Genomic DNA, 14,028 nt, shown 5'->3' on the forward strand with positions numbered 1-14,028 from the left:
CCTCCCGCCGGGCTGGAAGCCATAGCTCGTAACCTGCAGACCAATTTACAGGGCAACACAGGCTGAACATCTTTGCAGACAACGCGCCCTAAGAAAAGAGAAGCTGACTGAAAAGCAGCTTCGCTTCCAGGCACGGGCAACCATCTCAACTTCTTCCTTAGCCGACTACTGGACAATGGGCTCTGGTCCAGCTTGCTCTTTCTTTACCCCCGGGATGGTTTCTTAGCCCTGCGCAGACCTTGCGCCCAGCCCTTTTGAAAGAGGGCGGCTGCGGCCTGTGACTGGTTGCTGAACAACACCTGTGGGTATAAGGGCCGCCCCCAGCTCTTGCACTGCTCCTGTTGGAGTATGAAGTTCCCTTAAGAGAAGGCAAAAAGTGAAGAAGAAGGTCTAGCGTGAAGTAGTGCAAAGGGCTGCCAGCAGCCAGGCTGCAAAGTAGAAGAGGAGTAAGTGAGAAGCCTGTCTCTGACTACGGCCACACCACCCTGAACATGCCCGATCTCGTCTGATCTCGGAAGCTAAGCAGGGTCGGGCCTGGTTAGTACTTGGATGGGAGACCGCCTGGGAATACCAGGTGCTGTAGGCTTTTGCTTTTCCTCACTTCCACCAGCAGGGGTCACTCTCCTCTATGCCATTTTTACATTCACTTTTTACACTGCACACTTGCTTCTTTTACATTCGCTTTCTCTCTTGCACTCTTTAGGCCTTGCAAAATCCTAGTATTCTCAGTCTTACCGCTATCACTCTTAGCAGCCGCAGCGGGCGTGGTGGCCACCAGCGTTGTGGCTTTTTACTTTTAATAATAGCAGGCTTCATTTCCATAGTATCTGGGCCTCCCGCCGGGCTGGAAGCCATAGCTAGTAACCTGCAGACCAATTTACAGGGCAACACAGGCTGAACATCTTTGCAGACAACGTGCCCTAAGAAAAGAGAAGCTGACTGAAAAGCAGCTTCGCTTCCAGGCACGGGCAACCATCTCAACTTCTTCCTTAGCCGACTCCTGGACAATGGGCTCTGGTCCAGCTTGCTCTTTCTTTCACCCCCGGGATGGTTTCTTAGCCCTGCGCAGACCTTGCGCCCAGCCCTTTTGAAAGAGGGCGGCTGCGGCCTGTGACTGGTTGCTGAACAACACCTGTGGGTATAAGGGCCGCCCCCAGCTCTTGCACTGCTCCTGTTGGAGTATGAAGTTCCCTTAAGAGAAGGCAAAAAGTGAAGAAAAAGGTCTAGCGTGAAGTAGTGCAAAGGGCTGCCAGCAGCCAGGCTGCAAAGTAGAAGAGGAGTAAGTGAGAAGCCTGTCTCTGCCTACGGCCACACCACCCTGAACACGCCCGATCTCGGAAGCTAAGCAGGGTTGGGCCTGGTTAGTACTTGGATGGGAGACCGCCTGGGAATACCAGGTGCTGTAGGCTTTTGCTTTTCCTCACTTCCACCAGCAGGGGTCACTCTCCTCTATGCCATTTTTACATTCACTTTTTACACTGCACACTTGCTTCTTTTACATTCGCTTTCTCTCTTGCACTCTTTAGGCCTTGCAAAATCCTAGTATTCTCAGTCTTACCGCTATCACTCTTAGCAGCCGCAGCGGGCGTGGTGGCCACCAGCGTTGTGGCTTTTTACTTTTAATAATAGCAGGCTTCATTTCCATAGTATCTGGGCCTCCCGCCGGGCTGGAAGCCATAGCTAGTAACCTGCAGACCAATTTACAGGGCAACACAGGCTGAACATCTTTGCAGACAACGTGCCCTAAGAAAAGAGAAGCTGACTGAAAAGCAGCTTCGCTTCCAGGCACGGGCAACCATCTCAACTTCTTCCTTAGCCGACTCCTGGACAATGGGCTCTGGTCCAGCTTGCTCTTTCTTTCACCCCCGGGATGGTTTCTTAGCCCTGCGCAGACCTTGCGCCCAGCCCTTTTGAAAGAGGGCGGCTGCGGCCTGTGACTGGTTGCTGAACAACACCTGTGGGTATAAGGGCCGCCCCCAGCTCTTGCACTGCTCCTGTTGGAGTATGAAGTTCCCTTAAGAGAAGGCAAAAAGTGAAGAAAAAGGTCTAGCGTGAAGTAGTGCAAAGGGCTGCCAGCAGCCAGGCTGCAAAGTAGAAGAGGAGTAAGTGAGAAGCCTGTCTCTGCCTACGGCCACACCACCCTGAACACGCCCGATCTCGTCTGATCTCGGAAGCTAAGCAGGGTCGGGTCTGGTTAGTACTTGGATGGGAGACCGCCTGGGAATACCAGGTGCTGTAGGCTTTTGCTTTTCCTCACTTCCACCAGCAGGGGTCACTCTCCTCTATGCCATTTTTACATTCACTTTTTACACTGCACACTTGCTTCTTTTACATTCGCTTTCTCTCTTGCACTCTTTAGGCCTTGCAAAATCCTAGTATTCTCAGTCTTACCGCTATCACTCTTAGCAGCCGCAGCGGGCGTGGTGGCCACCAGCGTTGTGGCTTTTTACTTTTAATAATAGCAGGCTTCATTTCCATAGTATCTGGGCCTCCCGCCGGGCTGGAAGCCATAGCTAGTAACCTGCAGACCAATTTACAGGGCAACACAGGCTGAACATCTTTGCAGACAACGCGCCCTAAGAAAAGAGAAGCTGACTGAAAAGCAGCTTCGCTTCCAGGCACGGGCAACCATCTCAACTTCTTCCTTAGCCGACTACTGGACAATGGGCTCTGGTCCAGCTTGCTCTTTCTTTCACCCCCGGGATGGTTTCTTAGCCCTGCGCAGACCTTGCGCCCAGCCCTTTTGAAAGAGGGCGGCTGCGGCCTGTGACTGGTTGCTGAACAACACCTGTGGGTATAAGGGCCGCCCCCCAGCTCTTGCACTGCTCCTGTTGGAGTATGAAGTTCCCTTAAGAGAAGGCAAAAAGTGAAGAAGAAGGTCTAGCGTGAAGTAGTGCAAAGGGCTGCCAGCAGCCAGGCTGCAAAGTAGAAGAGGAGTAAGTGAGAGGCCTGTCTCTGCCTACGGCCACACCACCCTGAACACGCCCGATCTCGTCTGATCTCGGAAGCTAAGCAGGGTCGGGCCTGGTTAGTACTTGGATGGGAGACCGCCTGGGAATACCAGGTGCTGTAGGCTTTTGCTTTTCCTCACTTCCACCAGCAGGGGTCACTCTCCTCTATGCCATTTTTACATTCACTTTTTACACTGCACACTTGCTTCTTTTACATTCGCTTTCTCTCTTGCACTCTTTAGGCCTTGCAAAATCCTAGTATTCTCAGTCTTACCGCTATCACTCTTAGCAGCCGCAGCGGGCGTGGTGGCCACCAGCGTTGTGGCTTTTTACTTTTAATAATAGCAGGCTTTATTTCCATAGTATCTGGGCCTCCCGCCGGGCTGGAAGCCATAGCTAGTAACCTGCAGACCAATTTACAGGGCAACACAGGCTGAACATCTTTGCAGACAACGCGCCCTAATAAAAGAGAAGCTGACTGAAAAGCAGCTTCGCTTCCAGGCACGGGCAACCATCTCAACTTCTTCCTTAGCCGACTCCTGGACAATGGGCTCTGGTCCAGCTTGCTCTTTCTTTCACCCCCGGGATGGTTTCTTAGCCCTGCGCAGACCTTGCGCCCAGCCCTTTTGAAAGAGGGCGGCTGCGGCCTGTGACTGGTTGCTGAACAACACCTGTGGGTATAAGGGCCGCCCCCAGCTCTTGCACTGCTCCTGTTGGAGTATGAAGTTCCCTTAAGAGAAGGCAAAAAGTGAAGAAAAAGGTCTAGCGTGAAGTAGTGCAAAGAGCTGCCAGCAGCCAGGCTGCAAAGTAGAAGAGGAGTAAGTGAGAAGCCTGTCTCTGCCTACGGCCACACCACCCTGAACACGCCCGATCTTGTCTGATCTCGGAAGCTAAGCAGCGTCGGGCCTGGTTAGTACTTGGATGGGAGACCGCCTGGGAATACCAGGTGCTGTAGGCTTTTGCTTTTCCTCACTTCCACCAGCAGGGGTCACTCTCCTCTATGCCATTTTTACTTTCACTATTTACACTGCACACTTGCTTCTTTTACATTCGCTTTCTCTCTTGCACTCTTTAGGCCTTGCAAAATCCTAGTATTCTCAGTCTTACCGCTATCACTCTTAGCAGCCGCAGCGGGCGTGGTGGCCACCAGCGTTGTGGCTTTTTACTTTTAATAATAGCAGGCTTCATTTCCATAGTATCTGGGCCTCCCGCCGGGCTGGAAGCCATAGCTAGTAACCTGCAGACCAATTTACAGGGCAACACAGGCTGAACATCTTTGCAGACAACGTGCCCTAAGAAAAGAGAAGCTGACTGAAAAGCAGCTTCGCTTCCAGGCACGGGCAACCATCTCAACTTCTTCCTTAGCCGACTCCTGGACAATGGGCTCTGGTCCAGCTTGCTCTTTCTTTCACCCCCAGGATGGTTTCTTAGCCCTGCGCAGACCTTGCGCCCAGCCCTTTTGAAAGAGGGCGGCTGCGGCCTGTGACTGGTTGCTGAACAACACCTGTGGGTATAAGGGCCGCCCCCAGCTCTTGCACTGCTCCTGTTGGAGTATGAAGTTCCCTTAAGAGAAGGCAAAAAGTGAAGAAAAAGGTCTAGCGTGAAGTAGTGCAAAAGGCTGCCAGCAGCCAGGCTGCAAAGTAGAAGAGGAGTAAGTGAGAAGCCTGTCTCTGCCTACGGCCACACCACCCTGAACACGCCCGATCTCGTCTGATCTCGGAAGCTAAGCAGGGTCGGGCCTGGTTAGTACTTGGATGGGAGACCGCCTGGGAATACCAGGTGCTGTAGGCTTTTGCATTTCCTCACTTCCACCAGCAGGGGTCACTCTCCTCTATGCCATTTTTACATTCACTTTTTACACTGCACACTTGCTTCTTTTACATTCGCTTTCTCTCTTGCACTCTTTAGGCCTTGCAAAATCCTAGTATTCTCAGTCTTACCGCTATCACTCTTAGCAGCCGCAGCGGGCGTGGTGGCCACCAGCGTTGTGGCTTTTTTCTTTTAATAATAGCAGGCTTCATTTCCATAGTATCTGGGCCTCCCGCCGGGCTGGAAGCCATAGCTAGTAACCTGCAGACCAATTTACAGGGCAACACAGGCTGAACATCTTTGCAGACAACGCGCCCTAAGAAAAGAGAAGCTGACTGAAAAGCAGCTTCGCTTCCAGGCACGGGCAACCATCTCAACTTCTTCCTTAGCCGACTACTGGACAATGGGCTCTGGTCCAGCTTGCTCTTTCTTTCACCCCCGGGATGGTTTCTTAGCCCTGCGCAGACCTTGCGCCCAGCCCTTTTGAAAGAGGGCGGCTGCGGCCTGTGACTGGTTGCTGAACAACACCTGTGGGTATAAGGGCCGCCCCCAGCTCTTGCACTGCTCCTGTTGGAGTATGAAGTTCCCTTAAGAGAAGGCAAAAAGTGAAGAAAAAGGTCTAGCGTGAAGTAGTGCAAAGGGCTGCCAGCAGCCAGGCTGCAAAGCAGAAGAGGAGTAAGTGAGAAGCCTGTCTCCGCCTACGGCCACACCACCCTGAACACGCCCGATCTCGTCTGATCTCGTAAGCTAAGCAGGGTCGGGCCTGGTTAGTACTTGGATGGGAGACCGCCTGGGAATACCAGGTGCTGTAGGCTTTTGCTTTTCCTCACTTCCACCAGCAGGGGTCACTCTCCTCTATGCCATTTTTACATTCACTTTTTACACTGCACACTTGCTTCTTTTACATTCGCTTTCTCTCTTGCACTCTTTAGGCCTTGCAAAATCCTAGTATTCTCAGTCTTACCGCTATCACTCTTAGCAGCCGCAGCGGGCGTGGTGGCCACCAGCGTTGTGGCTTTTTACTTTTAATAATAGCAGGCTTCATTTCCATAGTATCTGGGCCTCCCGCCGGGCTGGAAGCCATAGCTAGTAACCTGCAGACCAATTTACAGGGCAACACAGGCTGAACATCTTTGCAGACAACGCGCCCTAAGAAAAGAGAAGCTGACTGAAAAGCAGCTTCGCTTCCAGGCACGGGCAACCATCTCAACTTCTTCCTTAGCCGACAACTGGACAATGGGCTCTGGTCCAGCTTGCTCTTTCTTTCACCCCCGGGATGGTTTCTTAGCCCTGCGCAGACCTTGCGCCCAGCCCTTTTGAAAGAGGGCGGCTGCGGCCTGTGACTGGTTGCTGAACAACACCTGTGGGTATAAGGGCCGCCCCCCAGCTCTTGCACTGCTCCTGTTGGAGTATGAAGTTCCCTTAAGAGAAGGCAAAAAGTGAAGAAGAAGGTCTAGCGTGAAGTAGTGCAAAGAGCTGCCAGCAGCCAGGCTGCAAAGTAGAAGAGGAGTAAGTGAGAAGCCTGTCTCTGCCTACGGCCACACCACCCTGAACACGCCCGATCTCGTCTGATCTCGGAAGCTAAGCAGGGTCGGGCCTGGTTAGTACTTGGATGGGAGACCGCCTGGGAATACCAGGTGCTGTAGGCTTTAGCTTTTCCTCACTTCCACCAGCAGGGGTCACTCTCCTCTATGCCATTTTTACATTCACTTTTTACACTGCACACTTGCTTCTTTTACATTCGCTTTCTCTCTTGCACTCTTTAGGCCTTGCAAAATCCTAGTATTCTCAGTCTTACCGCTATCACTCTTAGCAGCCGCAGCGGGCGTGGTGGCCACCAGCGTTGTGGCTTTTTACTTTTAATAATAGCAGGCTTCATTTCCATAGTATCTGGGCCTCCCGCCGGGCTGGAAGCCATAGCTAGTAACCTGCAGACCAATTTACAGGGCAACACAGGCTGAACATCTTTGCAGACAACGCGCCCTAAGAAAAGAGAAGCTGACTGAAAAGCAGCTTCGCTTCCAGGCACGGGCAACCATCTCAACTTCTTCCTTAGCCGACTCCTGGACAATGGGCTCTGGTCCAGCTTGCTCTTTCTTTCACCCCCGGGATGGTTTCTTAGCCCTGCGCAGACCTTGCGCCCAGCCCTTTTGAAAGAGGGCGGCTGCGGCCTGTGACTGGTTGCTGAACAACACCTGTGGGTATAAGGGCCGCCCCCAGCTCTTGCACTGCTCCTGTTGGAGTATGAAGTTCCCTTAAGAGAAGGCAAAAAGTGAAGAAAAAGGTCTAGCGTGAAGTAGTGCAAAGGGCTGCCAGCAGCCAGGCTGCAAAGTAGAAGAGGAGTAAGTGAGAAGCCTGTCTCTGCCTACGGCCACACCACCCTGAACACGCCCGATCTCGTCTGATCTCGGAAGCTAAGCAGGGTCGGGCCTGGTTAGTACTTGGATGGGAGACCGCCTGGGAATACCAGGTGCTGTAGGCTTTTGCTTTTCCTCACTTCCACCAGCAGGGGTCACTCTCCTCTATGCCATTTTTACATTCACTTTTTACACTGCACACTTGCTTCTTTTACATTCGCTTTCTCTCTTGCACTCTTTAGGCCTTGCAAAATCCTAGTATTCTCAGTCTTACCGCTATCACTCTTAGCACCCGCAGCGGGCGTGGTGGCCACCAGCGTTGTGGCTTTTTACTTTTAATAATAGCAGGCTTCATTTCCATAGTATCTGGGCCTCCCGCCGGGCTGGAAGCCATAGCTAGTAACCTGCAGACCAATTTACAGGGCAACACAGGCTGAACATCTTTGCAGACAACACGCCCTAAGAAAAGAGAAGCTGACTGAAAAGCAGCTTCGCTTCCAGGCACGGGCAACCATCTCAACTTCTTCCTTAGCCGACTACTGGACAATGGGCTCTGGTCCAGCTTGCTCTTTCTTTCACCCCCGGGATGGTTTCTTAGCCCTGCGCAGACCTTGCGCCCAGCCCTTTTGAAAGAGGGCGGCTGCGGCCTGTGACTGGTTGCTGAACAACACCTGTGGGTATAAGGGCCGCCCCCCAGCTCTTGCACTGCTCCTGTTGGAGTATGAAGTTCCCTTAAGAGAAGGCAAAAAGTGAAGAAGAAGGTTTAGCGTGAAGTAGTGCAAAGAGCTGCCAGCAGCCAGGCTGCAAAGTAGAAGAGGAGTAAGTGAGAAGCCTGTCTCTGCCTACGGCCACACCACCCTGAACACGCCCGATCTTGTCTGATCTCGGAAGCTAAGCAGGGTCGGGCCTGGTTAGTACTTGGATGGGAGACCGCCTGGGAATACCAGGTGCTGTAGGCTTTTGCTTTTCCTCACTTCCACCAGCAGGGGTCACTCTCCTCTATGCCATTTTTACATTCACTTTTTACACTGCACACTTGCTTCTTTTACATTCGCTTTCTCTCTTGCACTCTTTAGGCCTTGCAAAATCCTAGTATTCTCAGTCTTACCGCTATCACTCTTAGCAGCCGCAGCGGGCGTGGTGGCCACCAGCGTTGTGGCTTTTTACTTTTAATAATAGCAGGCTTTATTTCCATAGTATCTGGGCCTCCCGCCGGGCTGGAAGCCATAGCTAGTAACCTGCAGACCAATTTACAGGGCAACACAGGCTGAACATCTTTGCAGACAACGCGCCCTAATAAAAGAGAAGCTGACTGAAAAGCAGCTTCGCTTCCAGGCACGGGCAACCATCTCAACTTCTTCCTTAGCCGACTCCTGGACAATGGGCTCTGGTCCAGCTTGCTCTTTCTTTCACCCCCGGGATGGTTTCTTAGCCCTGCGCAGACCTTGCGCCCAGCCCTTTTGAAAGAGGGCGGCTGCGGCCTGTGACTGGTTGCTGAACAACACCTGTGGGTATAAGGGCCGCCCCCAGCTCTTGCACTGCTCCTGTTGGAGTATGAAGTTCCCTTAAGAGAAGGCAAAAAGTGAAGAAAAAGGTCTAGCGTGAAGTAGTGCAAAAGGCTGCCAGCAGCCAGGCTGCAAAGTAGAAGAGGAGTAAGTGAGAAGCCTGTCTCTGCCTACGGCCACACCACCCTGAACACGCCCGATCTCGTCTGATCTCGGAAGCTAAGCAGGGTCGGGCCTGGTTAGTACTTGGATGGGAGACCGCCTGGGAATACCAGGTGCTGTAGGCTTTTGCATTTCCTCACTTCCACCAGCAGGGGTCACTCTCCTCTATGCCATTTTTACATTCACTTTTTACACTGCACACTTGCTTCTTTTACATTCGCTTTCTCTCTTGCACTCTTTAGGCCTTGCAAAATCCTAGTATTCTCAGTCTTACCGCTATCACTCTTAGCAGCCGCAGCGGGCGTGGTGGCCACCAGCGTTGTGGCTTTTTTCTTTTAATAATAGCAGGCTTCATTTCCATAGTATCTGGGCCTCCCGCCGGGCTGGAAGCCATAGCTAGTAACCTGCAGACCAATTTACAGGGCAACACAGGCTGAACATCTTTGCAGACAACGCGCCCTAAGAAAAGAGAAGCTGACTGAAAAGCAGCTTCGCTTCCAGGCACGGGCAACCATCTCAACTTCTTCCTTAGCCGACTACTGGACAATGGGCTCTGGTCCAGCTTGCTCTTTCTTTCACCCCCGGGATGGTTTCTTAGCCCTGCGCAGACCTTGCGCCCAGCCCTTTTGAAAGAGGGCGGCTGCGGCCTGTGACTGGTTGCTGAACAACACCTGTGGGTATAAGGGCCGCCCCCAGCTCTTGCACTGCTCCTGTTGGAGTATGAAGTTCCCTTAAGAGAAGGCAAAAAGTGAAGAAAAAGGTCTAGCGTGAAGTAGTGCAAAGGGCTGCCAGCAGCCAGGCTGCAAAGCAGAAGAGGAGTAAGTGAGAAGCCTGTCTCCGCCTACGGCCACACCACCCTGAACACGCCCGATCTCGTCTGATCTCGTAAGCTAAGCAGGGTCGGGCCTGGTTAGTACTTGGATGGGAGACCGCCTGGGAATACCAGGTGCTGTAGGCTTTTGCTTTTCCTCACTTCCACCAGCAGGGGTCACTCTCCTCTATGCCATTTTTACATTCACTTTTTACACTGCACACTTGCTTCTTTTACATTCGCTTTCTCTCTTGCACTCTTTAGGCCTTGCAAAATCCTAGTATTCTCAGTCTTACCGCTATCACTCTTAGCAGCCGCAGCGGGCGTGGTGGCCACCAGCGTTGTGGCTTTTTACTTTTAATAATAGCAGGCTTCATTTCCATAGTATCTGGGCCTCCCGCCGGGCTGGAAGCCATAGCTAGTAACCTGCAGACCAATTTACAGGGCAACACAGGCTGAACATCTTTGCAGACAACGCGCCCTAAGAAAAGAGAAGCTGACTGAAAAGCAGCTTCGCTTCCAGGCACGGGCAACCATCTCAACTTCTTCCTTAGCCGACAACTGGACAATGGGCTCTGGTCCAGCTTGCTCTTTCTTTCACCCCCGGGATGGTTTCTTAGCCCTGCGCAGACCTTGCGCCCAGCCCTTTTGAAAGAGGGCGGCTGCGGCCTGTGACTGGTTGCTGAACAACACCTGTGGGTATAAGGGCCGCCCCCCAGCTCTTGCACTGCTCCTGTTGGAGTATGAAGTTCCCTTAAGAGAAGGCAAAAAGTGAAGAAGAAGGTCTAGCGTGAAGTAGTGCAAAGAGCTGCCAGCAGCCAGGCTGCAAAGTAGAAGAGGAGTAAGTGAGAAGCCTGTCTCTGCCTACGGCCACACCACCCTGAACACGCCCGATCTCGTCTGATCTCGGAAGCTAAGCAGGGTCGGGCCTGGTTAGTACTTGGATGGGAGACCGCCTGGGAATACCAGGTGCTGTAGGCTTTAGCTTTTCCTCACTTCCACCAGCAGGGGTCACTCTCCTCTATGCCATTTTTACATTCACTTTTTACACTGCACACTTGCTTCTTTTACATTCGCTTTCTCTCTTGCACTCTTTAGGCCTTGCAAAATCCTAGTATTCTCAGTCTTACCGCTATCACTCTTAGCAGCCGCAGCGGGCGTGGTGGCCACCAGCGTTGTGGCTTTTTACTTTTAATAATAGCAGGCTTCATTTCCATAGTATCTGGGCCTCCCGCCGGGCTGGAAGCCATAGCTAGTAACCTGCAGACCAATTTACAGGGCAACACAGGCTGAACATCTTTGCAGACAACGCGCCCTAAGAAAAGAGAAGCTGACTGAAAAGCAGCTTCGCTTCCAGGCACGGGCAACCATCTCAACTTCTTCCTTAGCCGACTCCTGGACAATGGGCTCTGGTCCAGCTTGCTCTTTCTTTCACCCCCGGGATGGTTTCTTAGCCCTGCGCAGACCTTGCGCCCAGCCCTTTTGAAAGAGGGCGGCTGCGGCCTGTGACTGGTTGCTGAACAACACCTGTGGGTATAAGGGCCGCCCCCAGCTCTTGCACTGCTCCTGTTGGAGTATGAAGTTCCCTTAAGAGAAGGCAAAAAGTGAAGAAAAAGGTCTAGCGTGAAGTAGTGCAAAGGGCTGCCAGCAGCCAGGCTGCAAAGTAGAAGAGGAGTAAGTGAGAAGCCTGTCTCTGCCTACGGCCACACCACCCTGAACACGCCCGATCTCGTCTGATCTCGGAAGCTAAGCAGGGTCGGGCCTGGTTAGTACTTGGATGGGAGACCGCCTGGGAATACCAGGTGCTGTAGGCTTTTGCTTTTCCTCACTTCCACCAGCAGGGGTCACTCTCCTCTATGCCATTTTTACATTCACTTTTTACACTGCACACTTGCTTCTTTTACATTCGCTTTCTCTCTTGCACTCTTTAGGCCTTGCAAAATCCTAGTATTCTCAGTCTTACCGCTATCACTCTTAGCACCCGCAGCGGGCGTGGTGGCCACCAGCGTTGTGGCTTTTTACTTTTAATAATAGCAGGCTTCATTTCCATAGTATCTGGGCCTCCCGCCGGGCTGGAAGCCATAGCTAGTAACCTGCAGACCAATTTACAGGGCAACACAGGCTGAACATCTTTGCAGACAACGCGCCCTAAGAAAAGAGAAGCTGACTGAAAAGCAGCTTCGCTTCCAGGCACGGGCAACCATCTCAACTTCTTCCTTAGCCGACTCCTGGACAATGGGCTCTGGTCCAGCTTGCTCTTTCTTTCACCCCCGGGATGGTTTCTTAGCCCTGCTCAGACCTTGCGCCCAGCCCTTTTGAAAGAGGGCGGCTGCGGCCTGTGACTGGTTGCTGAACAACACCTGTGGGTATAAGGGCCGCCCCCAGCTCTTGCACTGCTCCTGTTGGAGTATGAAGTTCCCTTAAGAGAAGGCAAAAAGTGAAGAAAAAGGTCTAGCGTGAAGTAGTGCAAAGGGCTGCCAGCAGCCAGGCTGCAAAGTAGAAGAGGAGTAAGTGAGAAGCCTGTCTCTGCCTACGGCCACACCACCCTGAACACGCCCGATCTCGTCTGATCTCGGAAGCTAAGCAGGGTCGGGCCTGGTTAGTACTTGGATGGGAGACCGCCTGGGAATACCAGGTGCTGTAGGCTTTTGCTTTTCCTCACTTCCACCAGCAGGGGTCACTCTCCTCTAAGCCATTTTTACATTCACTTTTTACACTGCACACTTGCTTCTTTTACATTCGCTTTCTCTCTTGCACTCTTTAGGCCTTGCAAAATCCTAGTATTCTCAGTCTTACCGCTATCACTCTTAGCAGCCGCAGCGGGCGTGGTGGCCACCAGCGTTGTGGCTTTTTACTTTTAATAATAGCAGGCTTCATTTCCATAGTATCTGGGCCTCCCGCCGGGCTGGAAGCCATAGCTAGTAACCTGCAGACCAATTTACAGGGCAACACAGGCTGAACATCTTTGCAGACAACGCGCCCTAAGAAAAGAGAAGCTGACTGAAAAGCAGCTTCGCTTCCAGGCACGGGCAACCATCTCAACTTCTTCCTTAGCCGACTACTGGACAATGGGCTCTGGTCCAGCTTGCTCTTTCTTTCACCCCCGGGATGGTTTCTTAGCCCTGCGCAGACCTTGCGCCCAGCCCTTTTGAAAGAGGGCGGCTGCGGCCTGTGACTGGTTGCTGAACAACACCTGTGGGTATAAGGGCCGCCCCCCAGCTCTTGCACTGCTCCTGTTGGAGTATGAAGTTCCCTTAAGAGAAGGCAAAAAGTGAAGAAGAAGGTCTAGCGTGAAGTAGTGCAAAGGGCTGCCAGCAGCCAGGCTGCAAAGTAGAAGAGGAGTAAGTGAGAAGCCTGTCTCTGCCTACGGCCACACCAGCCCGAACACGCCCGATCTCGTCCGATCTCGGAAGCTAAGCAGGGTCGGGCCTGGTTAGTACTTGGATGGGAGACCGCCTGGGAATACCAGGTGCTGTAGGCTTTTGCTTTTTCTCACTTCCACCAGCAGGGGTCACTCTCCTCTATGCCATTTTTACATTCACTTTTTACACTGCACACTTGCTTCTTTTACATTCGCTTTCTCTCTTGCACTCTTTAGGCCTTGCAAAATCCTAGTATTCTCAGTCTTACCGCTATCACTCTTAGCAGCCGCAGCGGGCGTGGTGGCCACCAGCGTTGTGGCTTTTTTCTTTTAATAATAGCAGGCTTCATTTCCATAGTATCTGGGCCTCCCGCCGGGCTGGAAGCCATAGCTCGTAACCTGCAGACCAATTTACAGGGCAACACAGGCTGAACATCTTTGCAGACAACGCGCCCTAAGAAAAGAGAAGCTGACTGAAAAGCAGCTTCGCTTCCAGGCACGGGCAACCATCTCAACTTCTTCCTTAGCCGACTACTGGACAATGGGCTCTGGTCCAGCTTGCTCTTTCTTTCACCCCCGGGATGGTTTCTTAGCCCTGCGCAGACCTTGCGCCCAGCCCTTTTGAAAGAGGGCGGCTGCGGCCTGTGACTGGTTGCTGAACAACACCTGTGGGTATAAGGGCCGCCCCCAGCTCTTGCACTGCTCCTGTTGGAGTATGAAGTTCCCTTAAGAGAAGGCAAAAAGTGAAGAAGAAGGTCTAGCGTGAAGTAGTGCAAAGGGCTGCCAGCAGCCAGGCTGCAAAGTAGAAGAGGAGTAAGTGAGAAGCCTGTCTCTGCCTACGGCCACACCACCCTGAACACGCCCGATCTCGTCTGATCTCGGAAGCTAAGCAGGGTCGGGCCTGGTTAGTACTTGGATGGGAGACCGCCTGGGAATACCAGGTGCTGTAGGCTTTTGCTTTTCCTCACTTCCACCAGCAGGGGTCACTCTCCTCTATGCCATTTTTACATTCACTTTTTACACTGCACACTTGCTTCTTTTACATTCGCTTTCTCTCTTGCACTCTTTAGGC

General features: G+C 52.4%; 16 non-coding genes and 1 pseudogene across 16 annotated transcripts; all 17 read left to right on the forward strand.

Moving 5' to 3' along the window:
- Positions 1-467: 467 nt before the first annotated feature.
- LOC142190077 (5S ribosomal RNA) lies at positions 468-586 on the forward strand. Its single transcript, XR_012714013.1, has one exon. It is a non-coding gene; the product is annotated as a 5S ribosomal RNA (ribosomal RNA).
- A 714-nt stretch (positions 587-1,300) lies between these two features.
- On the forward strand, positions 1,301-1,409 carry LOC142190312 (5S ribosomal RNA; annotated as a pseudogene).
- Positions 1,410-2,123: 714 nt separating this feature from the next.
- On the forward strand, positions 2,124-2,242 carry LOC142189854 (5S ribosomal RNA). Its single transcript, XR_012713804.1, has one exon. It is a non-coding gene; the product is annotated as a 5S ribosomal RNA (ribosomal RNA).
- Positions 2,243-2,957: 715 nt separating this feature from the next.
- Positions 2,958-3,076, forward strand: LOC142191070 (5S ribosomal RNA). Its single transcript, XR_012714685.1, has one exon. It is a non-coding gene; the product is annotated as a 5S ribosomal RNA (ribosomal RNA).
- Positions 3,077-3,790: 714 nt separating this feature from the next.
- On the forward strand, positions 3,791-3,909 carry LOC142190196 (5S ribosomal RNA). The gene has a single exon (XR_012714124.1). It is a non-coding gene; the product is annotated as a 5S ribosomal RNA (ribosomal RNA).
- Positions 3,910-4,623: 714 nt separating this feature from the next.
- LOC142191072 (5S ribosomal RNA) lies at positions 4,624-4,742 on the forward strand. Its single transcript, XR_012714686.1, has one exon. It is a non-coding gene; the product is annotated as a 5S ribosomal RNA (ribosomal RNA).
- A 714-nt stretch (positions 4,743-5,456) lies between these two features.
- LOC142190030 (5S ribosomal RNA) lies at positions 5,457-5,575 on the forward strand. The gene has a single exon (XR_012713969.1). It is a non-coding gene; the product is annotated as a 5S ribosomal RNA (ribosomal RNA).
- Positions 5,576-6,290: 715 nt separating this feature from the next.
- Positions 6,291-6,409, forward strand: LOC142191073 (5S ribosomal RNA). Its single transcript, XR_012714687.1, has one exon. It is a non-coding gene; the product is annotated as a 5S ribosomal RNA (ribosomal RNA).
- Positions 6,410-7,123: 714 nt separating this feature from the next.
- Positions 7,124-7,242, forward strand: LOC142191074 (5S ribosomal RNA). Its single transcript, XR_012714688.1, has one exon. It is a non-coding gene; the product is annotated as a 5S ribosomal RNA (ribosomal RNA).
- A 715-nt stretch (positions 7,243-7,957) lies between these two features.
- On the forward strand, positions 7,958-8,076 carry LOC142189956 (5S ribosomal RNA). Its single transcript, XR_012713899.1, has one exon. It is a non-coding gene; the product is annotated as a 5S ribosomal RNA (ribosomal RNA).
- A 714-nt stretch (positions 8,077-8,790) lies between these two features.
- On the forward strand, positions 8,791-8,909 carry LOC142191075 (5S ribosomal RNA). Its single transcript, XR_012714689.1, has one exon. It is a non-coding gene; the product is annotated as a 5S ribosomal RNA (ribosomal RNA).
- A 714-nt stretch (positions 8,910-9,623) lies between these two features.
- On the forward strand, positions 9,624-9,742 carry LOC142190031 (5S ribosomal RNA). Its single transcript, XR_012713970.1, has one exon. It is a non-coding gene; the product is annotated as a 5S ribosomal RNA (ribosomal RNA).
- A 715-nt stretch (positions 9,743-10,457) lies between these two features.
- Positions 10,458-10,576, forward strand: LOC142191076 (5S ribosomal RNA). Its single transcript, XR_012714690.1, has one exon. It is a non-coding gene; the product is annotated as a 5S ribosomal RNA (ribosomal RNA).
- Positions 10,577-11,290: 714 nt separating this feature from the next.
- Positions 11,291-11,409, forward strand: LOC142191077 (5S ribosomal RNA). The gene has a single exon (XR_012714691.1). It is a non-coding gene; the product is annotated as a 5S ribosomal RNA (ribosomal RNA).
- A 714-nt stretch (positions 11,410-12,123) lies between these two features.
- Positions 12,124-12,242, forward strand: LOC142191079 (5S ribosomal RNA). The gene has a single exon (XR_012714693.1). It is a non-coding gene; the product is annotated as a 5S ribosomal RNA (ribosomal RNA).
- Positions 12,243-12,957: 715 nt separating this feature from the next.
- On the forward strand, positions 12,958-13,076 carry LOC142190162 (5S ribosomal RNA). The gene has a single exon (XR_012714092.1). It is a non-coding gene; the product is annotated as a 5S ribosomal RNA (ribosomal RNA).
- A 714-nt stretch (positions 13,077-13,790) lies between these two features.
- Positions 13,791-13,909, forward strand: LOC142191080 (5S ribosomal RNA). The gene has a single exon (XR_012714694.1). It is a non-coding gene; the product is annotated as a 5S ribosomal RNA (ribosomal RNA).
- Positions 13,910-14,028: the final 119 nt, after the last annotated feature.

This window comes from Leptodactylus fuscus, chromosome 1 (genome assembly GCF_031893055.1).
Source record: "Leptodactylus fuscus isolate aLepFus1 chromosome 1, aLepFus1.hap2, whole genome shotgun sequence".
NCBI lineage: Eukaryota > Metazoa > Chordata > Amphibia > Anura > Leptodactylidae > Leptodactylus > Leptodactylus fuscus.